This window comes from Lepidochelys kempii, chromosome 1, assembly GCF_965140265.1.
Source record: "Lepidochelys kempii isolate rLepKem1 chromosome 1, rLepKem1.hap2, whole genome shotgun sequence".
In the NCBI taxonomy this organism is placed as follows: Eukaryota; Metazoa; Chordata; order Testudines; family Cheloniidae; genus Lepidochelys; species Lepidochelys kempii.
Genome location: NC_133256.1, coordinates 175406708 through 175432420, shown reverse-complemented (window position 1 = coordinate 175432420; position 25713 = coordinate 175406708). Strand labels below are relative to the sequence as shown.

At 41.0% G+C, this 25713-nt stretch overlaps 1 protein-coding gene across 5 annotated transcripts in view; it reads right to left on the bottom strand.

The window, feature by feature from the left end:
• Positions 1 to 24369, bottom strand: part of NRIP1 (nuclear receptor interacting protein 1) — a 92820-nt gene extending 68451 nt beyond the window's left edge. For 4 of the 5 annotated variants that reach the window (XM_073303711.1, XM_073303718.1, XM_073303702.1 and 1 more), the window contains exon 1: positions 24094 to 24369. The gene's annotated coding sequence lies outside the window, so the exon portion shown is untranslated. Of the gene's footprint in view, positions 1 to 22718; positions 22744 to 24093 lie in introns of those variants that run through there. The other variant, XM_073303737.1, reaches the window with a different exon arrangement.
• Positions 24370 to 25713: the final 1344 nt, after the last annotated feature.

Below are 25713 nucleotides of genomic sequence, written 5' to 3'. Positions count from 1 at the left end.
AAGTCGAGTCCCTTTGATTTCAGGCAGAGGTTCCCAGGCAGATGATGCCAGCTTTTCACATCCTGGATGTGTAGTGTGTGTTCAGTGCAGCAGCTCCCCAGGCACTCAGCACAGAAAGCAGTGTTATGATTCACTCCTGCTTGTGGGAAAGGAGACAGAAGGGACACACTGAACCACTCTGTCTCCAAGTACACCCAACTTGAGAGAGCCATATTTTACCCCAAGGCATTACTTCTAACCTCATTACTCCACTACTAGGCAGGAACACCTGTCTATTTTATAATACACTGAAACAGTTCACCAAAACAATCTCTTGCTTTAATAAAACACTTGCTCTCACAGGAACATACTAAAACCAAAATACTACTTTTCTCCCACATTTATGTTCCTGTGACAGCAGTAATAAGTGCCCCTCAGTAGACCAGTTGTTTATGTTATTCCTTTTTATAAGTCAGCACCACCAAGACCAATGTGTTTCAGTAAATTAAAAAATACACAACGAATACTTCAAATTAAATACAGGGGATAGATGCTCAGCTGGTGTAAATCATGAAGCTCCACTGACTTCAAGGGTGTTATGCAGATTTACATCATTTGAAGATCCAGCTCTAGAAAATAGTGTAGTATACTGACTTATACTGAGGGAATGGACCTCACAGCTCACATGAATGGTCAAAGTCCTTAGTATCAGTCTAATACAGCAGTTCTCAAAACTGTGGGTTGGGACCCCAAAGTGGGACACCAGGGCTGGCATGAGACTTGCAGTGGCCTGGGGCCAAAGCCCAAGCCCCAGGGCTTCAGCCCTGCATGGCGGGGCTCAGTTACAGGCTCCCCACCTGGGGCAGAAGCCCTTGGGCTTCAGTTTTGGCCCCACCAGGCTTTGGAATCAGCCGCCCCCTCCCCCTGTGCAGGGTTTGAGTAGGCTCAGGCTTCAGTCCTCCCTCCTGGGGTCACGCAGTAATTTTTGTTGTCAGAAGGGGGTCACAGTGCAATGAAGTTTGAAAACCCCTGTTCTAACAGCATGAAAACACGTGCTGCCTTCTGGCAAGTTGCCTGCTGGTTGCTATGCTAGCCCCACAAAGCCATTACACAACTGCATTTAAAATTGTTCTTGATTTTTCACTTATTTTCCCTCCACCCTTTCCTTAATGCAAACCAAACACATAAGCAAATTCTGAAGAGTGAACAGCACATCTGGCAAATACAAGTGATTTTCAAAAACCTGCTGCCATACATATACATACATGCCAAAAAAATAAATCTCATAACCCTCTTATGAATGAGGTGAGCAGGGGAGAAAAAACCTGAAAATGACAGACATGACAATACAATGTTCTTCCCCATTTCGGTGCCTCACTTGGAAATAAAAAAAAAAAAAAAAGCGCACCAGAATATGATGTAGGAATACTCTTGCATAAATAAGGACATAGACAGTGCCTTTATAGGTCAACTGAAGTCAATGAAGCGATGCTAATTTACACCCACCAAGAATCTGGCCCTTAGCTACATAAATTATAGTTTCATAGAAACTATATATTAGTAACTGACAAGATCTTTAGATAAAAAGGTGGGGAGGGAGGAACTAGCTTTATTTTAACAGATACACCAAGCTGTACATTCTGAAAAAATACTGTCCTGGAAAGTAAAGTATTTGTTTCTCAAGAATCTCTGAAGAACACAAAATTAATTTAATCCATCAAATCATGAAATGCCTTCAAACACAAACTCCTTTTGGCAGAATTGTTTCAAAAGTGCCAAGTAGTTTATCTATGCTAAATGACCTCTGTAATCCTGAAGAGGTCTATTCTCTTACTCGTTAGAAAACTATATGAAAACCATAAAAATAATATACCTTATACTCTATGAAGAGCAATGACAAACATCATGTTAAGTTTTTCTGAAGTTTCCACAAAGTCAGCTTTACTATCGCTACAGTTTCAAATATGGGATGAGGTGGCAGTATGCCCTAATTCTCCCTAATGAGCATGCATGTGGTCATTTGATAGAGGTTTTAAATATAGAATCTAAATTAGGATTTGAGAAAAAATTGTTATGTGCTTGAATCTTCATCCCTGGGATACCAGGATAGCTGTCCAAGAACTGAAAAATTAATCCTCATCCATTAAAGCTGAGGGAGACAGTCAGTGCATTTCAAATTACCAGTCCCATCACCAGTAAAATATACCATCCCATTCCTTTCTCTTAGCTTCTCCCCACTCCATAAATTCATACTGGAACACAGCAACTACCATACAGTGGCACTTTTGCATTTTATGTCTCTTTTCTGAAACACTAACAAAGGCGCCTCTTGCTACAGTTCACCACAGCTTAATAGAGTTCACTAACTCCTCCACAGCATATTCTCTTTTAAGAAGAGGTGGGGGAGGGAGGTGCTTTTTTTCTCCTTGAAAGTTTCTCCTCAGTCTCGAACAGTTAGACATGCTACCCAAAGCGGGACGGGATCTCATGGCTGAATTAAGTCATGTGGGAGAAACAGAGGAGCTTGCAGCTCACATGTGCTAACTACTCTCCCACAGTCACAGAAAGGGCAGCAAAAAATGGACATTGATGACTTTCAAGCATCTTTTTAAGTCGGACAAAGGTGAATCCAGAGTCACAGTTTTTTCCCCACGTTCCTCTTCTCTGTCCTGCAGATCCACTTCCTCCCGCATGTTTCAAAACATTGCTTTAATAGCAAGAGGCAGAGAGAGAAATGCTTCTATTTGCATGATCATTGATTTCTGCCGAAGTGTTTCACCTGTATCAACCTTAAAACAGATTTCCTTAGTGGTAACTGTAATGATCAGAGAGTCCTGTTCTTCCTCCTCTAAAGGAAGCAGCACTGCTATTATGATGTTTTTCCACTTCCCAGGAAGCAAGAATGGTCTGAGGATATGAATTAGCCCCACCTACTTCCTTCTCATTCAGTACTGAAAGAAATTCAGGTTAACATTTGAAAAGAGGTTAATGTTTGGAGATACACAGGAGAACGGGGTAGGAGAAAAATGGGATAACACAAACTGCAGGTAAATCATACTTCCTTGCCATATTCCCCTCCCCCCGCTTTTCTAGAAAGGAAGTTTCTTTTGAAAAAGTAGCTGTGATGAGTCCTTCTTTAAGGATTTGATCTAAAGCCCACTAAAATTAACTTAAGTTTCCCACAAACTTTGATAGGAATTGGATCAGGCCCTGTAACAGAAATGGGCTTACTTTCTTGTAGCCTCTTGAAGCATTTTTCTGCCAAAACACCTCAGACAACAGCTGGTCCAGTTAGTATAACTGATAAACTAACAAGGATTAGCTCAAAATAGCAGCCCTAGAAGTGGCAATATTATGACTCAACTTCACCTTGCCAACAAATAACCTTTAGGAAGCAGACAGGCAAAAGTGTTTGTATGTTAAATTCACACAATCCTTAATCCAACAAGTAAGAGAGACTTAAGGCTCTGAATCGCTTTTTACAAGCACAGCAACAATTTCCTTTGATGTCCAAAAAAGAGTCATGTAGCTGAAATGCGAAGAGTTTCAGTGCTCTTGGTATCTAATTGTGATGCGCGCATGCCGATTTCTCCAGGAAAGTTAAGCCCCAAAGCAACAGTTTTCCCAAAGGCATATGAGGGGCAATTGAAGAAGCTTGGACTCACACAGCTATTTTAATGCTGAAGTTTACTCAGATAAAGGCAAAACACAGTCAGTGTTTGCATAGTCAAGGCCCTGAATATGTTGGCTGCAGTAGTGCACTCTTCCCACGTGAAACTTCAGTCTGCTAACCCAAAACATTGTCTCAATTATAAATCCTAAACAAACCACAGGGAGCATGAAGAGGATTAGGAATTCCGTCTTTTGTACCCCGTTAAAAATATGACCCTAAGCAGTCAGAAAATTGTCCACTATCTGAAACACTCATGTGCCTATTAAGAGTGACTCCATCTCAATAAGCAGTCCCTCATCCCATGAGGATGATTCAGTAGAGAAGGGTTGTGGTGAAAAATGGAGCCCCGAAGCTAGAGATTTGGGAAGACCCGGCAGATCTGAAAACTATCAGAATTGTGAATCATAGTTAAGGACATGATTCTGTCACACATTCCGTGACTTTACAGGATCTCCATGACATCTACTGGGCCAGTCCTGAGGCTGCCAGAGCAGTGGCCAGCCCTAGAGCAGCAGCCCGGCAGCCAGCCCTGTAGCTCACAGGAGCAACAGCTGGGGTTGGGTCAGCCTCCCTGGGGCTGGAGCAGCAGCAGTCAGCCCCAGCCACAGGAGCAGCAGCGGGGCTAGAACAGCTTCAAGCCCTGGCCACGCTATGTTTTTCATCCACACACTCCCCAGGGTATTTTTAGTAAAAGTCAGGGACAGGTTGTGGGTTCCTGTGCATTTTTGTTATCGCCCATGACCTAGAATCTTGACCTTGCCCCAGGCATATGGGGAGAATACAGATAAGCACTTTAAGACTTACAAAGCATAAGCATAAATGCAATAGATAAGAGTCTAGCCTTTTTTTCCCCCCCATAAAGTTATTCAATTATTTTATGATTTAGAAGTCAGGATCAAAAGACATCCCTGTTTTTTGGGCCAAGTACCAGAGTAACACACCTGGTTCAGCCCCCTATCATTATTATAGCCTGAGACTAAGCTTTTTGGGTCATCATATATGTTAGCTCCTGCTCTATGGCTCAAGTTTAGTGTCAAAACAAACTAATCCATTGAAGTCTGAGAAAGCAAGAGTATGCCCCTTTGTGAAATGGTTAAGCCACGTCCTACATTTAGCAGATGGAACAGAAGGAGATGCAAGGACAAGGCCTTCATAAGGCTGCTTTGAAGAAGAGAGAAATGGTCATATCACATCTCTTGGCACTAAGGGTCCCTAGAAAGGTGGCTTCAAAAATGGAAACAGGGCTCTCCAAAATAACACCCTGTGAAATTACTTCATAGAAAGGTTTGAGAGCAAGAAAATAATGGCATCTGTGTTCAAGAGCTCCACCAAAAAGGTCATGACAAGCTTTCATTTTTGATATTTTACTCCAAGGATAACTTGAGTTCTAGAGACAACGGGCCTGATTCTCCAATGCCTCATACCTTGCGTTATCATTTTAACCTGTGCCTACTGAATGCAAAGGGACTGTAAAATGCTGCCATCCTGATTTGGTAATGTTTTTGAACTCACGCTGGTTGGGTGTAAATGACTACACAGGGTGCAAGACAGTGGAGAGTTAGGCCCAGAGTCCAAACTGAACAAATGGCTAAGGGGGAAGCCAGCATCCATCTCTGCAGTGGTTCCTGGAAAGTAATCAGTTTCCCCAGTGCCAAGAGGACTTCAAGCAATCTCTACTCATCCTTAGGGTGGCACTGATGAGCAAGTCCAAAAGACTAAGTGAAAGAACTATACTCTCAGCCCAACTATACTCTCAGCCCAGCAGAAGCAGCTGTTCTATCTCGGGGCCTCTCCTTCTGCCCCTCCACCCCCACGAACATGATACAGTTCTGTGGTGACCTAGAATCCTATTTTCGACATCTCCGACTCAAGGAATATTTCCAAAATACCTCTGAACAGCATACTAATCCACAGAGGTCTCCCTACCAACACTACAGAAAGAGGGATTCTAGGTGGACTCCTCCTGAAGGTCGAAACAGCAGCCTGGACTTCTACATAGAGTGCTTCCGCCGACGTGCACGGGCTGAAATTGTGGAAAAGCAGCATCACTTGCCCCATAACCTCAGCCATGCGGAACACAATGCCATCCACAGCCTCAGAAACAACTCTGACATCATAATCAAAAAGGCTGACAAAGGAGGTGCTGTCGTCATCATGAATAGGTCGGAATATGAACAAGAGGCTGCTCGGCAGCTCTCCAACACGAGTTTCTACAAGCCATTACCCTATGATCCCACTGAGAGTTACCAAAAGCAACTACAGCATTTGCTCAAGAAACTTCCTGAGAAAGCACAAGATCAAATCCACACAGACACACCCCTGGAACTCCGACCTGGGATATTCTATCTACTACCCAAGATCCATAAACCTGGAAATCCTGGGCGCCCCATCATCTCAGGCATTGGCACCCTGACAGCAGGATTGTCTGGCTATGTAGACTCCTTCCTCAGGCCCTACGCTACCAGCACTCCCAGCTACCTTCGAGACACCACTGACTTCCTGAGGAAACTTCAATCCATCGGTTATCTTCCTGATAACACCATCCTGGCCACTATGGATGTAGAAGCCCTCTACACCAACATTCCACACAAAGATGGACTACAAGCCGTCAAGAACACTATCCCCGATAATGTCACGGCTAACCTGGTGGCTGAACTTTGTGACTTTGTCCTTACCCATAACTATTTCACATTTGGGGACAATGTATACCTTCAGATCAGCGGCACTGCTGTGGGTACCCGAATGGCCCCACAGTATGCCAACATTTTTATGGCTGATTTAGAACAACGCTTCCTCAGCTCTCGTCCCCTAAAGCCCCTACTCTACTTGCGCTATATTGATGACATCTTCATCATCTGGACCATGGAAAAGAAGCCCTTGAGGAATTCCACCATGATTTCAACAATTTCCATCCCACCACCAACCTCAGCCTGGTCCAGTCCACACAAGAGATCCACTTCCTGGACACTACAGTGCTAATAAACAATGGTCACATAAACACCACCCTATACCGGAAACCTACTGACCGCTATTCCTACCTGCATGCCTCCAGCTTTCACCCTGACCACACCACACGATCCATCTTCTACAGCCAAGCTCTGCGATACAACCGCATTTGCTCCAACCCCTCAGACAAAGACAAACACCTACAAGATCTCTGTCAAGCTTTCTTACAACTACAATACCCACCTGCAGAAGTAAAGAAACAGATTGATAGAGCCAGAAGAGTTCCCAGAAGTTACCTACTACAGGACAGGCCTAACAAAGAAAATAACAGAACGCCACTAGCCGTCACCTTCAGCCCCCAACTAAAACCCCTCCAACGCATTATTAAGGATCTACAACCTATCCTAAAGGATGACCCAGCACTCTCACAAATCTTGGGAGACAGGCCAGTCCTTGCCTACAGACAGCCCCGAAACCTGAAGCAAATACTCACCAACAACCACATACCACACAACAGAAACACTAACCCAGGAACTTATCCTTGCAACAAAGCCCGTTGCCAACTGTGTCCACATATCTATTCAGGGGACACCATCACAGGGCCTAATAACATCAGCCACACTATCAGAGGCTCGTTCACCTGCACATCCACCAATGTGATATATGCCATCATGTGCCAGCAATGTCCCTCTGCCATGTACATTGGTCAAACTGGACAGTCTCTACATAAAAGAATAAATGGACACAAATCAGATGTCAAGAATTATAACATTCATAAACCAGTCGGAGAACACTTCAATCTCTCTGGTCACGCAATCACAGACATGAAGGTCGCTATCTTAAAACAAAAAAACTTCAAATCCAGACTCCAGCGAGAAACTGCTGAATTGGAATTCATTTGCAAATTGGATACTATTAATTTAGGCTTAAATAGAGACTTGGAGTGGCTAAGTCATTATGCAAGGTAGCCTGTGTCCTCTTGTTTTTTCCTACCCAATCCCCCCCCAGATGTTCTGGTTTAACTTGGATTTAAACTTGGAGAGTGGTCAGTTTGGATGAGCTATTACCAGCAGGAGAGTGAGTGTGTGTGTGTATGGGGTGGGATGTGAGAAAACCTGGATTTGTGCAGGAAATAGCCCAACTTGATTGTCATGCACATTGTGTAAAGAGTTGTCACTTTGGATGGGCTATCACCAGCAGGAGAGTGAATGTGTGTGTGGGGGGGGGGGGGGGGAGGAGGGTGAGAAAACCTGGATTTGTGCTGGAAATGGCCCACCTGATGATCACTTTAGATAAGCTATTACCAGCAGGACAGTGGGGTGGGAGGAGGTATTGTTTCATATTCTCTGTGTATATATAAAGTCTGCTGCAGTTTCCACGGCATGCATCCGATGAAGTGAGCTGTAGCTCACGAAAGCTTATGCTCAAATAAATTGGTTAGTCTCTAAGGTGCCACAAGTACTCCTTTTCTTTTTGTGAATACAGACTAACACGGCTGTTACTCTGAAACCTGAAAGAACTGAGTGTATTTAAACCAAACAGACTAGAAAAGAAAGGGAAATAAGCCTAAGAAGCTGCCATTTTTCTTACTCTGACCAAGAAACAGAGGGTTGACTGAAAGAGAAAGGGAATTAAGTCACTAAATTATGTAACTTAACTGTTTTTATATTTTTCCTTGTCTTTTCTGCTTAGACTGAGAGGAAAAGACAAAAAAAAAAAAAGAGGTTATTTGATTACCAAAACCTGACATCCAAGCACCAGGAAAGGAGAGAAAGAGGAAGAGAGTGGGCTAACTAGACTATTTATACTAATTATGACTGGCTGTTTTTGAACTTCCTTCAGTACTGATAGGTGGAGACATAAGACACTAGCTTTAATGGAGAGTTCTTTGGAGGATGGGAGATGAAGACAACATACCACAAACACTGTGGAATGGAAATAAATTTCTTCAATAAAGCAAGCTTCAGCAAACACCCCGAGGTCAAATAAAACTATTATTTGCTTTTCCAAACATTACGTTCTCTAGCAGCTAAATAAAAATATTACAAAACCATTTTATGCAAAAAAAGTTTAACTTTAGCTTGACCTTCCATTTTAAGTAAACAAACCTTTCTAGCCAATAAGCTTGCCTCTGAACTCTGCAAGATGATAAGCAATACCTTAATTACATTTACATGACTTTGAAATTGTTCCAGACTGAAGTCAATTACTGCAAGGTCATAGAGTATGGAAAAAGTAAAATGAAGAGATACACACATGGGGCAGTTTACTCAAACAGGCTGTGGCAGTCTCTTCTCACCAATTATTTAGGGCCCATGATATCAACAAGCGCCTGCCTTTTCATCAATTACATGTAAGGAACAACGTTTTAAAAAGCTGAACTGTATAACACCATATTTCCAATTTTTAGATCGGATTCAAAAAGGGAGACACTGGACAATTAAAATTGCTTTTAATGCGTAACGACCAATGTAAGCAAGATGAATATTTTATAACGTTCTAATTGAGAGCACAGAGAATATTAAGAGCAAGATGATGTTGGTTGCCAAATGTGCTGTGATTGTTACCAACACCACATCACTATTTTCAGTTATATGAAATGGGAATGTTTTGCACTGATTTATTTCGTAATGTAGGCAGTAGGAAAAGGCACTGTATTACCTTCATGCCATTGTAGCTCATGGATCACATAAGTGGTGTTAGGTTTAGGAGTGAAATCCTATCAGAGGGAGTTTTACTATTGACTTTAATGGGGCCCAATATGTCACCCCTGAGGTTGAAGGAGAGAAAATATCCAGCACAGCCGTTGTCATTAAAATCTTTACTATTTTACCTAATTCAATTTACTACAGTATTTGTGCTATACTTACTATAGGAAATACCAAAATTACATACAAACAGCATCGTAAAGATTGTAACAGTGACCACTAAGTAGTATGAACAGAGTATGTTATTCTGTGGACCAGCAGAAGACTGATACCAAGTCCATCCCATTCCCAATCATATTTGCACTGAATAATGTGTTAGGTGTGATCAATAGCAATAAAATTACCTGAAATGTAGCACAATTACAATTTTTGTCTTTTATAAAAGCATTTTAAATTTTACAAAATGTGAGAATATAAAAATCTCAAGTATTGCATTTGAGATCTAGCAACCGCACATCAATTCCCTGAAGCTGACAATGGTTTTTAGTAATAAATTAGATGTCTCCATACAGCTTTAGTTTACTAGCCAAGCACTTTTACACAACTCTCAAGCCAACCTTCTGCAATTTAAGAATGATTTAGTACAAGTGAAGCAATGAGTATTATAAAATTTATGCTTGTTCACCTTCTCTCTCCCCACAGAGAAGGGCAAGATGCTTTTTCCATGTAAATATGTATGAGATCCAAATAATTTCAATAGATATTCCACGGAGAACAAGATGCTGAATACACCCATTTCAGCTCCATGTTACTGAATTAACTGCAAGATAATGATGCTGTCTTACCCCTCTTAAAAAAAGACAGTGAAAATATCTCCATGTTTTTCAACCAAAAGTCAAAGGAAAGAATTTCTCCCTCAAAAAAAACTGAAGGGGGTACCACAAATTCAGTTAAGATGAGGACACCTTGTATGTGATAAAGCAAAACTCATTTTACATATCAGTTATAAATGCCCCAAAGATACTCTGAACACAGTTCCACAAGATTAATAGAGATTGGTATGTATCAGTAATATTTTATTCACCCCCTTTCCTCCCACCTGAACGACAGTAAGAAAATTATACTAGTTTGTGGGATGCTAGAAACTAAAATTTTAGGAAATGGACTAATTTTGTAACAGATAGAGTCAGAGCATTAATGGATGTATACTGTGATTTAGTTTCCCTTTTTTGTACAGCCATAACTACCATAGCTGGAATTGAGGGAATGGAACCAGTTAAAAACTCAAAACTTTAAGTATTCATTTACTTTAAGCCAGGGTAGTCTTAATCAAACAGAGAAAGATATTTCATTGTATTATTTCCCTTTAAGAAATTATTAAAGCTACCAACAAGTTACCGTGACTCTCATTCATAGTCAATGATTTAATGTGGGGTGCTTATTTGTATAAAGCATGCTTTACATTGGTTTTGAAGCTACCCACATCTCATATCTTACAGCATAACCTGATCTCTGCGTGACTTTAAAGAAGGATAACCACTTTTCACTATGTATGAACTCTGAACATCAAAAATACTTTTATTGCCTCAACAATTTAATAGTTTTATATCAATAGTGATGTTACTTTCCTGACTTCAGAAAGTCATAAAGATGACAAGAAACAATCAGACTTATTGTACCATTCATTTTATTTTAGGCTCGTAAGCAGACTTATGACACAGTTGGGAAAGCGATCCACAGGAGCAGGCAATGTAATAGCAAAAAAAGAAAAAAAAAAAAGACGACAACACACACATGCTATCTATCTATATTCTGGTCAAGTAACAAAGTGGAGAGGTTTAGGGGAGTATTATGAAGTTAAGTGTGAAGTCAGAGACATTTTTAAATGTAGAGAACCTCCTTACATTCAGCTTAATTTGTGTCTGAAAGATTATTACTGAGACAATTAACCACTGGACAAATACATTTTTTAAAAAAAAAAGTGATGGTTGTGAAGAAAAATCATGCACCACATGTCGAAACAAAGTAACTCATATAAAAGATTTTATACAATGAACAAGCATTACAGCTCAAGATTTAAAATAAAACTTAAAAACAAATGTGCCCACACCCTGACCTATTTCAATTCAAGACACCTGCTTCAGAATCTCTGCAGTTTTTTTCTTGTTCTATAGTCAATGTTTATAACACTATAATAGCAGTTATACCTATTACAAAACACTTTACAGTTAAAACAAAGAACCACCAAGAAAGTACAATATTCAGCAACTGACATTTACTGCACTGGCCTTGGACTTCTAATCTTTACCAGACAGGCACACAATTCAATCCATCAGCTCATAAAGGTGTGCTTTCTTAACCTCTAAAACAGATGGGATTGGCTAGAAATGTCTGGCATGTCAAACTGCTAATCACTGTTGCCCTTTGCACAAAATAACCCACTTAAATTGAGGCATGGTTGCACTGTAACCGACATTAGTCTGTGGGAAACCCATTTAACTGTCACATACTCCTGCCACTCCTGCTCTCCCTTAATTAAGCCTAATGCCTTATGCTTTGACCTTTTGTTCTAGCCTATTAACCCTATCCAGTACAAGTTCACATATGTTAAACTAAAAACTTTGCTGTAAAATATTAAATGCCAAGCTACTGAAAGCATAAGGGTCATTTTTCTTAACCCGAAGGTTATAGACATCATATTATCAAATTCATTTAGCAGGCAAAATGGAAAATGGCAGTGATGTAAGGGTTAAATCCTAGAAGGTACTGCATAACCACTAACTAAAAACACTAACCCGCATTCACAGAAAAATACAGTTTCTTTTTCTTCTGTAATGAAGTATAGTATGCTCCCTAGAACAAAAAAGTGTCACTAAATCACTTTAAAATAAAAAATACTGCAATGTTTGCTCTCGCCCTCCATCCTTCCTCAAACTGCCCATTCTACGCATTTTTTTTTAAACTGCATAATCCACTCTGATGGTAAATTATTGTATGGATGATCACTGAAGCCTGTAAAACAAATCACTATTTTATTTTTAAGATGTCAATTTCTCCTCACTGACGGCAAATGTTCTGTCCGTCCTTGCTCACATTGGGTAATACTTTCCTCCTTCAATGGCCTCAGTGATATCTGTTGTACTACTTGCAGAGTAAGATACTACTCACCCCAACTGGTAGACTCTAGCCTTAAATGATTCACTTGCAATATCTTTAAGGTAGGGATTCTCAACCTTTTCCATGTCACATTCCTTGATGGTCTGTTGTGGGAAAGAGGATTGAGATGTATCTGGGGCTCACCCCTCTTTCAGCAATAGGGGAATAGACACCTTTCTTACTTAGTAGCATAACTTGTAGCCCACAGGTTGAGAGCTCTTGCTTTAAGGAATAAATCTGTTCTGGTATGCAGGATGATTGGTACTTCCCTACCACACGCAAATTACTTTTGCTTAAGAACTCAGAAGATCTTCTGGGAATTGCCCTAATGATCTAGAACTCTGATATCCAAAAAACCAATTCCAACGACAAGAACAAATGTCTGATTCTAATGCAAGAGGTAGTTTCAGGGCAGAATACAGCACAACCGTTTGTAACAACTTGTAATGCAAGCTTGTGCATTGAAATAGGCTGAATACAAAAACCATCCATAACAAGACTGTTTGTACCACAATACAGAATGTGGTCACCAACTCAAAATTTGTATTGGTCTGCATGGGCAGAGAAAAAGCAATTTTAAACATATCAGGATATATGCTGTGCATAAACAGGTAATAAATATTCCCTCAATTTTATCAAATAGCTACCTTTTTTTGACAAGTTGATATACTTAATGCACAACATTTATTTACAATTCAGACTTTTAGAACCCATGAAGGAAATATATTTTTGTGCTGCACAACCAACCACTTTCTTAAAAAAAAGAAAAGATAAGCACAGCTCTTTGAACAAAACCTTCAACCCACTTGTGATATATTCAAATACTCATTTCCACAAAAGCCACAGTTCTATTAAGCACAATACAGCATAAGGAACATCTGCTGTTGACAATAGTAATTCATAAATTTAAAGTGGCCACTTAAACCCATGTATTTTAATAGTAAATTTTATAACTCGGTGGTTCTGAGATCAGCAAAAGTCATAACTAACTTTTCAACAACCTTGTGTTGCCAAGATTACCAAGAAATACGAGAGCAAGTCAAGAGATCATCCTCTACACTCTTCTGAGTGGTTAAATGTAACAAACTAAAGAATCATGGACTGAGACCAGGTCCACACCAAAGAAGTCAGGTCAACCCAGCTATGTCTCTCAGAGGTGTGAAAAATCCACACTCCTGGGTGACAGTTAATCCAAACTAACCCCTGGTATAGACAGCGCTAGGTCTACCGAAGCATTCTTCTTAATCAAGCTATCACCACTCAGGCAGGTGGATTAACTAGTAACAGAAGAACCCCTCCTGTCGCTGTAGCGAGTGTCTACACTGAAGTGCTACAGCAGCAGTATTCTAAGCGAAGATATATCCTGACTGATAGCTACTGCAAAAATCAAAGATACTGAATGGATTCTGAAACTCAAGTATCTAAAGTTTAACAACATGATGCAGATTTTCTGGCGATTATCCTTGAATATACTGTGTAGGTGCAGATGTTCTCAAACTGTAGTGCATCCACTACTGGTAGTATGTGGGCTGCAGTCAGGTGGTACATGGATTGGTTTATCAGAATAAGAATCTATTATAACCACACTGATTACAATTATGAAGTTGATAAGCCAGGTACTTTTGAGTTTTCAGTGTGGTCTTAAAATCCGAGTACAGCTCTGTTACTGCTTCTTTTTTGTTTGTTGGTTTGACATTGACATTGTCCTTTCCAAGTAAACACTCCTAAGAGTACTAAATATAAAACAAACAGACTACCCTGCAACCACTCCCTGCCCAATCATTTCATTTTTCTTCATGCTCATTAATGGCCTTATTCTGCAAATACTGCTACTGAATTCAATACTCAAGTGGTTAAAGTTATTCACATGCTTAAGTGTTTTCAGCATTGGGCCATAAAGCAGGCAATCTTTGGAGAAGACTAAAGGGATGATTCCAATATACCAAAGGGAAACAGGATTTGAGAAATGGAGACAAAGTTAGCATATATCGACAAACTGATAGTGGCATTAAATGTCTGCAAACCATTTGCAATAAGTAGGATAATATTCATTAACCATTTTAAAATACCAGTCACTTCCCATATAAGCTCACCTGTCTCGTATTACATATATTATGGGTTGAGCTCATTTTATAGGAGGTTAAAAAAATCATTTTTTAATTTGTATTTTATTTCCCCTCTCAGTCTTATAATGTGAGAAAACAGGATCCCTCCCTATCCAAGAATGACCTCCCAAACAAGTCTGGAAGATCTTAGGGCCCACTAGCCAGTTCCACACCAAAAAAATGCAACATCCAAAATGTATTATTTCTGCCTCTTGGGTATACATTGTATAAAAACTTCTCCATTTCTTGCTTTGGCGAGTTTTAACTTCAAAAAATAGATAGAATTATACAGAACATTTTAAGATTAAAAGTATATGGTAGAGAGTCAGCCAACGGACACTTTTTTTTTTTAATTAAATAATGATACTGTCAAGATAAAAAGAAAAGGAGGACTTGCGGCACCTTAGAGACTAACAAATTTATTTGAGCATAAGCTTTCGTGAACTACACCTCACTTCATCGGATGTCAAAGATAGTTAACCCAAAGAAAAGATTTACCTTCAGAATGTTCCAACCCGGAAAGCCTATCCTTCAGGAGCCCAAGGGTACATTAGTTCTCCTGAACAATTCCATGCTCGATCTGAAGACAAAAAAAACCACACACACACACACGAGTATCTGCACAACAGTCTATCACAGCACCCAGGGATTGGTTTACTGTTAGGAAAGTTAACACGCTTCACTGAGTGTGTTAGATTTACACGTAATGCATGGTTTATGTCAGCAAAATAAACATAACTTTGAACTCCAGAAAGTAAGACCTCCCAGACAGGACCATTTTTGAAGTAAATACAGAAAAATGTATTACCCCACTACCCAGACAGTGTTTCTTCAACATAAAAACTATAATATCTATGTAAAACAGTGAACTTTGGATTCAGAGACAATAGCTCTTTGATTTTTTTTTTAAACTTGGACTTGCTATACTAGGATTATGACTTAACACTTATTTCATATGCACAAATAACCAGGGGTCATGTTTTCTAAAAGTGCCCTTATTAAAATGAATATAGCAACAAGGAAAATATCAGTCCATAGCAGAACCTTTTACTTTATATAACGTATTGCATGTCCCAAAACATTCTAAAGACCAGGCAAAAAACCACCACACACAAAAGACTTTTAGTTTGGAGAAATTTGTTGACTTAAAACAAATCCACGGGCATGAAAAGCTGTGAGATCACGATCCACCTCAAGCACTTTTGTAACTACTTCCCTCACTACCATTCCTTAAATGGACACATGATAAAACCCTCAAGTTTAGAGGTGGACCAAACCAGGTTTGGGGTTTTTTAATAAAGAACTTCTATAGTGCTTGTCACTAGAGCAACTAAGAATTTTGATTAAAAAGTGATACACATTATAGGTAATTTTAAATCTGCTGCTCCCACAACTATCACTACCAACATGCCTTAATAGACCAAAAGGGCTCTGTGTGCATCTTCTGTTTTAATCAATTTTAACTACTACTCTGAGATTACCTTTAAAAGCCATAGGAACTGGTTATCACCTACACCTTCAATGCACCCTGAAGCGAACAAGTAGCTAGTGTAGAAACCAGAGCATCTGTGCTGTGTGTACACAGTAGTTCCTTCTATTGCAGTGACACCCAGCTGTAATGTCCACCAACAGAAGCATGCTTCCAGATGAACTTCCAAGGAATTCTAAAGATGGCTGTAACAGTGCTATCTAACCAGGAGCAATAAAGTTGCAGATAGATGCCACAAGGGTCATCGACCAAGAGAAGAGCAGTCAAAGCATCCAGCTACAAATAAACTGGATGCCCTCTGGACCACTGCTACCACCCAAATCCATAGGGAATGATGGATCTATTAGGACCACCATACTGTAAATCTTTTGGGCAAAAGCAGGTAATATTTTTCCATGCTTCTCCAAATAAACAAAAAGTTATTTGGCCTCGCTAAACAGAAGAGAGTCTCCATTTTTTGTTTTCATTAGGAAGAGAGATTAGGCTATCATTGGAGTCACAATAAAAAAATTAATAAGTAAATGGTGGGTTTAGCCTATGCTGCCAAAAAGCATTAAAAAACAGGGGTTCTGAGTCTTTTTCACTTCATTTTAACTTAAAAGTGCAAGGAGGACAGACAAGTGAGTACAAATTTGATCAAATACTAATTCTTATTAATGTAGTCACAGTAACAACATCCACCTTTCTCACAGACTATTATGACTCACAAATTGAGGAAAGGGGGTAAGACAGGAGGCGGAAGCAATGCTTCTTTAGAGGACGTTTGTCTTTTGAGACCATCTTAGCGCTCAGCAAGGTGTTTTCTTGAATAGTTTTTTTTCTTTATTGTAAATCTGAGCAGTCTTCTTCTGTATTGCCATCACCATCACATCAAAAGTTTCTTGTATACCAAAATAAAACAAAACTAGCAAAAGAAGCTAAGCTTTCTATGTAACTGCAAACCGTTTTGATGCCGTAACATACTGCTGGCTTCAAGAAAAGCCAGTGGCTAAGGATTGTGCTGTATTTTTTTCAAGGATGTACAAGAGGCTTCAAGTTTACAAAAGTTTAGAGAGAAGAGCACAAGCAATTCCATTTTGATACTTCTGGAAAGATGGAAGAAATTCCTACACTTGCCAAAATTCTGTTAAAAGCTTTAGGAAGAACAACTCCTTGAATTGGAAGATGGGTTGTGTATAGTTTCTGCAGGAATACTAAGTTTGACAGTTTTAAAATTACAGGCGGTCGAAAAGAAAAAATGAAAGATCTGAATATGGCAACCACTTGGGAGAACACAGATAGAAATGCATTTCTATCTCTGTGAGAATCGGAGCCCACTTCATCCACAAAAGAAGTTCATTTCAATTATTTCTTCAGCTCTGAAATTAAAAAGGGTAGTAGCCACAAACCTTAACATAGACATTGAAAAACAGACAATACGGAACATTAGTACCAATCAGTTGTCAAAGGAAACTGAAGTACTATGTGCTTCCTATGGGCCAGACACTTTTACACAAAAATCCAATAAGATATTTTGTGGAACCTTCCAAATCTTCCTTTATTTGTTTCATGTAATCCTTGCCAAAAAACCAAACAAATACACACACCCCCACACACAAAGCAAAGCACTTGCTTATAAAATGCATTTATCTCACTTAATTTCACTCCTGCTCAAACTAGATATGTTTAAGGAAAACTAGGCTACAGTACTTCACACAAGGAAAGATTGTGTGTGTGCGCGCGCGTGTTCAGGAAGATCAACTTCAAAGAACTGATCTCCGACAGAAGACAGGCATTCTTCCAAACAGGCGGCAGCTTCTGGCTTTATTCTGATTATGTCTAGAACAAAAACTTTCCTTTTTCCTCTGTTGTAGACACAGACACATTTAGAAATAAAATATACATATAAAAATTGAGAACATGTTGTCTTTCTCAAGGTCACACTAATTAAATAACACCCTCCTTATAAAAGAAATAGGTTGGAATGTAAATTGTTGCTGGGACCTAACGGAAGACAAGGTTTCTTTCTTTCTTTGGCCAGAGGCAAGACAGAACCTCTTTCTCCTTCCTAGTTTGCGATGTTTACAAATCCTTAGCTTGCATCCTACTTCCTTAACCCGGAAGCCTAGATGCCTGGTACCCAAAAGAGGGGCAACAAAACACCAAATCATATCATTCTCTCAAATTTCCTGGAATCCAAGTACCATAGTTCTGTCCACATTTCTGTGGGGATTCCCATAAATAAATACATCTCTACCAACGACATTCCTTTGAAATTTCAGTTGCTATATTCAGTTTCTTCCTGTAGCAAGGACCTTCTTACATATGAGAATATAAGGAAGGACTATTTCCTTCTCACATATAACGCAGACTCCCCATCTCAAGATGTTCTTCTCAAATTCAGTATTTTCAAACAGAACAAAATGTCCTTCAACAACAAATAAACTAAGGGAATATCAAGTAATCATTAAATGTGCGTTACGTACAATAAAAAAGTTTCTGAAACTAAGTCTTAATTTGGCCTTAAATTTTTGGTTTTTAAAACCAAAAGCTTCATATTACCCTAAATATTTCATACACTGGCCTCAAACTTTGTGTTTGTTTTTCCCTTCTTGATTAAAGTTTTCCTATCTGTTTAGTTATTCTGGTTGGTTTATATTCTATCCCTCCTGTTCAAATTTCACACTATACCTGTTCTCTTAGAAACTAGTAGAGGTAATTTTTCCACTCATCTATAACTCCCTATTAAACCCACAGTCATTAATGATTAATTTATATTTAGACACTTGGTCTCAGGATTGTAAAATATTAGTGGTTGATAGGGTTACAACCTGGCCCAGTACCTCTCTGTATTATCAGTCAGTTGCAAGTGGCCTCTCGCATGCTTCTAGGTCAACTGGAGCTGGCCAAAGTCTGATCAACATTCCCAGCTTTGGGTCTGTAAGGCACAGCCCCAGGCTCACAGCTGATCTGATGCCCTTCCTTGAAACATGGAACTCCACAGTCCAGCCATCCTAGACTCCAAAACCAGTGTCTCACAGCTCTCAAGCCCCCCAGTTGCTTACACACACTCCCCCAGAGCTCCACTCAGGCTAGGGCTTTCAGGGCTTCTACTCTAACTCATTTGGGAACAATGTGGGAGGACAGCATGGAACACAGGCTTAGCAAAAGGACTATCTTAACCACCATAACTTCACTGTTAAAGCACTTGAGATTTACAGATTTTTGAAAACAATCAAAGGTCCTGAGCTGCACTTTCCCCATGTCTGGTCTCGCCCCTTCTGTGAGGCAGAGGTCTATGAGCATTTCAGCATCTCTTGCCCTCTATCTAATATGTCCTTATTACACATGGCAATGGTCAGCCCACCTGGACAGAGCAGTACTCTGCTTTTAAAGTCTCTTGTCTCCTTATGTGTGCAACTGGAATACTTCAGCCTCCCCAGCCAGCTGTAGAAAAATAACTGTTCCATAGGGGTAGGTCAGTAGTTCAAAGTCAACAGCCTCAGAGCGTAATCCTGATGACTTCCCAGTGATAGTCCTTCAGTGAGGAGTCAAGCACCTACAGAAGAACACCCATACTGTTCAGACTAATGGTTCATTTAGCCCAGTATCTTGTCTTCTAATAATAGCCAAAGCCAAGTGCTTCAGAGGGAATGGACAGAACAGACAACCATCAAATAGTCCATCCCCCGTCATCCACTCCCTGCTTCTGCAGTCAGAGGCTAGGGTCACCCAGAGAATGGGGCTGCATCCCTGACCATCTTGGCTAATAAACAGCCACTGATGGACCTGTCCTCCACGAACTTACCTAATTCTTTTTTGAACCCAGTTATAATATTGGCCTTCACATCTCCTGGCAACGAGTTCAACAGGTTGACTGTATGTCGTATGACAAAGTACCTTCTTTTCTTTGTTTTAATCCTGATGCCTATTAATTTCCTTGGATGAACCAAGGTTCTTGTATTATGTGAAGAGGTAAAGAACACTTCCTTATTTACTGTCTTTACACCAGTCATGATTTTATAGACCTCTATCATATTCCCCCTTACCGGTCTCTTTTCTGAGCTGAAAAGCCCCAGTCTTTTTAATCTGTCCTCAAATGGAAGTAGTTCTATACCCCCTAATCATTTTTGTTGCCTTTCTCCATACTTTCCCCACCAACACTTCCAATATAGTTTATTTGAGATTGGAGCAACCACAACTGCATGTTTCCTGGGCAGGGCTACTATGCAGTTCCATAGGCTTGCTTGGGGAAAAATTTAGACATATGTTCATATACATATGAATACAAATGGAGCTCAAACTATGAAGATTCCACAACCTCCCTATGAAATTTATTCTAGTGCATAACCACTCTGGCAGTTAGACAGCTTTTTCTAATGTCCAACATAAACCATCCTTGCCGCAATTGAAGACCTTTGCTTCTTCTCCTACCCTCAGAGGTTAAGGAGAACAGTTTTTCCTCCCTCCTTCTTGTAACAGTTTTCAAGTACATAAAAGGTTATGTCCCCTCTCGGTCTTCTCTTGTCCAGAAGAAACAAACCCTTTTTTTTCCCTCCAATCTTCTCTCATAGGACACGTTTTCTAGACCTTTAATCATTTGTGTTACTATTCTCTGGACTTTCTTCAATTTGTCCACATCCTTCCTAAAATGTGGCACTCAAAACTGGACACAATACTCCAGCTGAGGCCTCATCAGCACAGAGTAGAGCAGAAGAATTACTTCCCGTGTCTTGCTTACAACATTCCTGCTAATACATCCGAGAATTATGTTTGCTTTTTTTGCAACAGTGTTACGCTATTGACTCTCAGGTAGCTTGTGATCCACTGTAACCCCCAGATCCCTTTCTGCAGTGCTCCTTCCTAGGTAGTCATTTCCCATTTTGTATGCGTGCAACTGACTGTTCCTTCTTAAGTGGAGTACTTTGCATTTGTTCTTATTGAATTTCGTCCTATTTACACCAGATCATTTCTCCAGATCATTTTAAAGTTTAATCCGATCCTCCAAAGATTTTCAACCCCTCCCAGTTTCGTATGCTCTACAAACTTTATACGCGTACTCTCTCTGCCATTATCTAAATCACTGATGAAGGTATTTAACAGAACCAGATGCAGAACGGATTCCTGCAGGACCCCACTCAGTATGCCCTTCCAGCATGACTGTGAACCACTGGTAACTACTCTCTGGGGATGATTTTCCAACCAAGCTATGCACCCACCTTACAGTTGCTCCATTTAGGTTGTTTATGAGAAGGTCACGCAAGACAGTATTAATGTTGGCCTGGTATTAAAATTTCTAGAAGCCTTCTTTTGTCAGACTACATTACTTATGCAAAAAGAGAACAAATTTTCTCTGCAAGGACAATATGATAAGCCATTATCTAGCAGGCATGTGTCTTTGTTTTAACAGATCCCATATTAAGCAGAAACTAAAGGGAAATAAGATCAGTATTTCTGTTCACTCAGGTTTGAACTCTGATGACCTTTAGTAAACCTCTCTTGTTTTAAATCAATTTTTGCCTTGGTGTCATTTGAAGAATGATAGATACAACATATAACAGTCAACATCTAAATAAGTCATTCAAGCTAACTAAATGAAGACACTCATCACCAATACTTCTTTACCTAGTACTGTTTTTAGTACCATAATAAATCAAATCTGTTTCTCTCCAAATGTTGATTTTTTTTTAAAAAAGTCACCTTCAACCAAAAAAGAAAAAAACCCACAGAAATTTCCCTCTGAAAACATTGTATGTGTCATAATTATACGTAACCCTTCAGACAACTAGAAAAGTAATTCGCCTGGGTTTGCCAGTTTAATTATATTGTGCATTTGACTTCACTTTGTATTTAGTGCACTCATGCTCTAAAACAACATGTACCAGGGGATCTCGCCCTCATTAGATAATGATAATAATAAAGGATTGCAGGCCAGTCCAAGAGAAAGGCAGGAGTTCCCATTCACTATTGAATGCCTGTTCACTGTTTATCTCTTGCACAACCAAAACTTGCACACAAGTATGTGTGCTGAACTTATAGTCAAGCGCTCCTGTCAGTTAAATGTCAATTTCAATTCTGTCTCTCAGGCTGTACAAGAGAATGCTGAGAAGTTAACAAGAAGTTTGAGAGCACAGCAATGGGCCAGACAGCGAACTCTTGTATTTGCTTTGAATTTAGGTGTCCTGCATGAGAGCTCACTGCGTGAGATGTCAACTCTAGTTCTGGCAAATTTGCAGTTTTAATAAGTTTGTAAAATTCACTTTACAGCAAGTTTTCCCTTGAATGCCATTAAATCAGATGATTAACCACAAAACATTCTCACCTCTGACAACTTTTGTTTGTGAGATGGCTTACTGATGTGTCACATTCCAGTCTCTAGTCCAACAACCATTTAAGACAGCAATTGACTGGAGCACATTTTAAAAAAAAGTGGGCTTTGTGTCATAAATTCAAGGACAGATCACTCCCTTTTCAGAAGTGACTGCATTTTTCCTTACCAAGTTCTGTGTGCTGTATTACAATTCTTTGCGAACAAACTCAATAAATGTATATATCTGATAGAATTTAACTGAGTCATGGCAGTATAAATTAACTGGCCAGTGTGTCATCAACTGAATACAGCACCCAAATACCCACAAAATATTCCCAGAATCAAACAATTCAAATAGAACTTTCTTTTGCAGAAGGTATCTTGCCACAAGAAGAGTGAAAGGAGTAATAAGTAGAACGAGTTAACTGCATACCAGCTGCCCTAACGCTGAATCATTCCCTAAGTCAGAAACTCCACAGTTCTTAGAACATCATCTCCATGTGTCGAGGATTTCCAGTACCACCCTGGTGCTTTCAGTTAAAAAAGAATAATAATAAATAATAATAATAATAATGCATACCACCACACTCAAGGGAGACAAAGAGTACCCCACACAGCCACACAACATAGTACAGGTTTCAGAGTAGCAGCCCTGTTAGTCTGTATTTGCAAAAAGAAAAGGAGGACTTGTGGCACCTTAGAAACTAACACATTTATTTGAGCATAAGCTTTCGTGAGCTATGAAAGCTTATGCTCAAATAAATATGTCAGTCTCTAAGGTGCCACAAGTCCTCCTTTTCTTTTTGCAACATAGTATAGTGCACATCAGGGAAGTCTGATTGTCTAATTTATTATCTAATTTATTTGTCTAATTTATTATCCTATGACCCAAAAGTACATTTCTGTACGTTTCAGTTTTGTTACTATTTGAGAGAAGTAAGGAAAACCCTCAATCACTATAATTTTGTAGGGGACAAAAGGCAACCTTGAAGGGCTTTGGGGACACCAAATATGTGACAAGTCCTGAAATACAAACCTTCAGCTTAAAAAGCAAAGAGATGCCCCCAGGGGCTGCACGTTATGGAAGGTAAATGGTGAGAAGGCAGCTTTTTGCGCCGGGGGTGGGAGAAGAGTTGTGTATCATACACAGCAGATGGGGTCGGTGGGGAGGGGCGGCGGGAATCCCTAACCCACAGTAAACTGTGGGCGCCTTTGGAAGGGGCGGGGAGAGGGAAATGAACAACAAGAGGGGCAAGCAGAAGGAAGCATGGCCTTGCCTACTGCCGTGCAAGCAGCAAGAGGCGGCGATGGAGGGGGGGAGAGACAGCGGGGTTGGGGGACCTGGTCTAACGCTTCTAGATCCCAGGGCTTGTTTCCCCGCCCCGCAGCCACGCAGCCCCGGGTTGCTGCTGGACGTGCAGCCCCCGCGCACGGAGTTCGCGCTGCCGGAGCCCTGCACCCTGGCAGAGGCCGGAGGGGGGGGGAAAGGGGGGAGGGAGGTTGCAGGAAAAAGCGGGGCGGCGGCGGCCACAAACTTTGCCACGCTCCCAGCTACGCCCAAAGCCGCAATTTTGGGCCAAACTTTTCGCTTTCCTCACGCGCCCGAGGCTTGGGCAGGCAGCTAGAAAGGGGGGGGGGGGGAAGGAAGGTGTCACCGGAAACAATCCCTCCCCGCCCAGCCAGCAGCAGCGCCCGCTCCGCGGCCACCCCGGCATTGTTCCCAGCCGCCTCCCTCCCCGCGCGGCGGGGCCACCCCCAGCCCCGGGCCAGCCCCCCCCCCCCCCCCGCGGGCCGGTGCCGACACTCACCCCTGCCGCCAGCCCGGCGCCCCTCCGGCCCGCAGGCGCCTTGCGCGTCCCTCTGGCGCCCGCGGAGCCGCGTTCGCTGGGGCCGGGCTCCGGGGAGCGTTTCCAGGGCAGAGGGCTGCTGGGTGGGGGCCGGGGGCGAGCCTCCTCCCTGGGCTGCACGGCAAGCGGGGCAGCCTCCCCTGCCAGGCAGCGCGCATCCACACACACAGCTCGCTGCCCGCCCTCCGCCCTGGCTCGCTCTGCTGCAATGGCTGGGAGGCTGACTTTCATCCTCCCCTCCCTCTCCACCCAGCTGAGCGCAGCCCAGTCCCTCCCCTCTCCATGCCGCTCAGCTCCTCTGCCAAGTTTCTGCTTAACCCTTTCCTGGCCCCTCCCGCCACCGCGAGGGAGGGGCGGAGACAGGGAACTTCCCCTGCCTCCTGCTCAGCAGGGCTGCCGCGCAAGCTGGCTCTGTTTGCGTAAGGGAGATGATAGGACACGGTGGTAAATGGCTCCCAGGGAATAAATCTTGCCTGAAATCGAGCATCCAAAGAGAGGAAAGGCGTCCCTGGGAGTGAGACTGGAAAGGGCCAGTCCTGCCAACCCCCAGCACTCCAAAATCATGGAGCCAGGGCCCCCAAACCCCCTCAGATTGGTTAAAACAAATGAGTTTGTAGAAAATAATAAACTTGGGGTTCTTTCTCGTTGCCTTCTTGGTTTTGAGACTTTGGGGTTCCCCAATCACATGGCTTCAGAAGCTGGGATTGAAGGAAAGAAAACAAATATGGTGAGTTGCTCTATAAATTCTCCAGAGTTGACAATAGTGATGAAGGGAGCGCAGGAGATTAGAACTGCGTCCTTCCTTTCCCAAGTCCTGCCCACTGAACCAGCATTTTCACTGCTAGACGAAACTCTTGTTATTGGCCTTGAATCTTTGCCTTTAGTTCAAATATTTCAGTGAAGGGGTACTGTGGTAGTAACGCTCATCGCTAAGGTTGAGCAAAGCTTTGTGTTTAACTTATTCAGGGCTACCAAATATTTTGCGAAGTGCTGTCCAAACCTATGTGAAGAAGACACTTTCCCTGCCCCCCAAGGAATTACAATCTAATGTCTAATTTCTCTTGCTACAGGTATTCTAGTGCCGTTCTTGGAAAAAAGTTGAAGATAGATATGGGATATGCTGCTGCTTTATTTGTTTTATATATGTGCAAAACCACAAAATGTCTGACCTTGGTCACATCCTATCTATACAAACAGAGTGCTTGTGCTTAGAGTCTGCAAACATAACAAATGGGTTTATAAGTACTTTGCAGCACACTTTAAGATTTTTATGCACACAGCAAAAAACATGGTAATCCTTGCCTTTTCTAAATCAACACAATGTTTGCCTTTTTAAAAACAAAGTATTGAAGGAGGAAAGAAAACAATACATTCACAACTACATACAAGCAAATAACCATCAAAAACACAGGCAAACATTCTAGAGATAAAACAGACCCAAAATACACATTTAAACAAAAACCACAAAGAAACTAACAAATGACTATATTCAAACTTTTTTTTAAATAAACAGACATATCTAATAATATAACTATACAAATAGCATCTGGATTCCAGTTTAAAAAACAAAAGAGAGAGGGG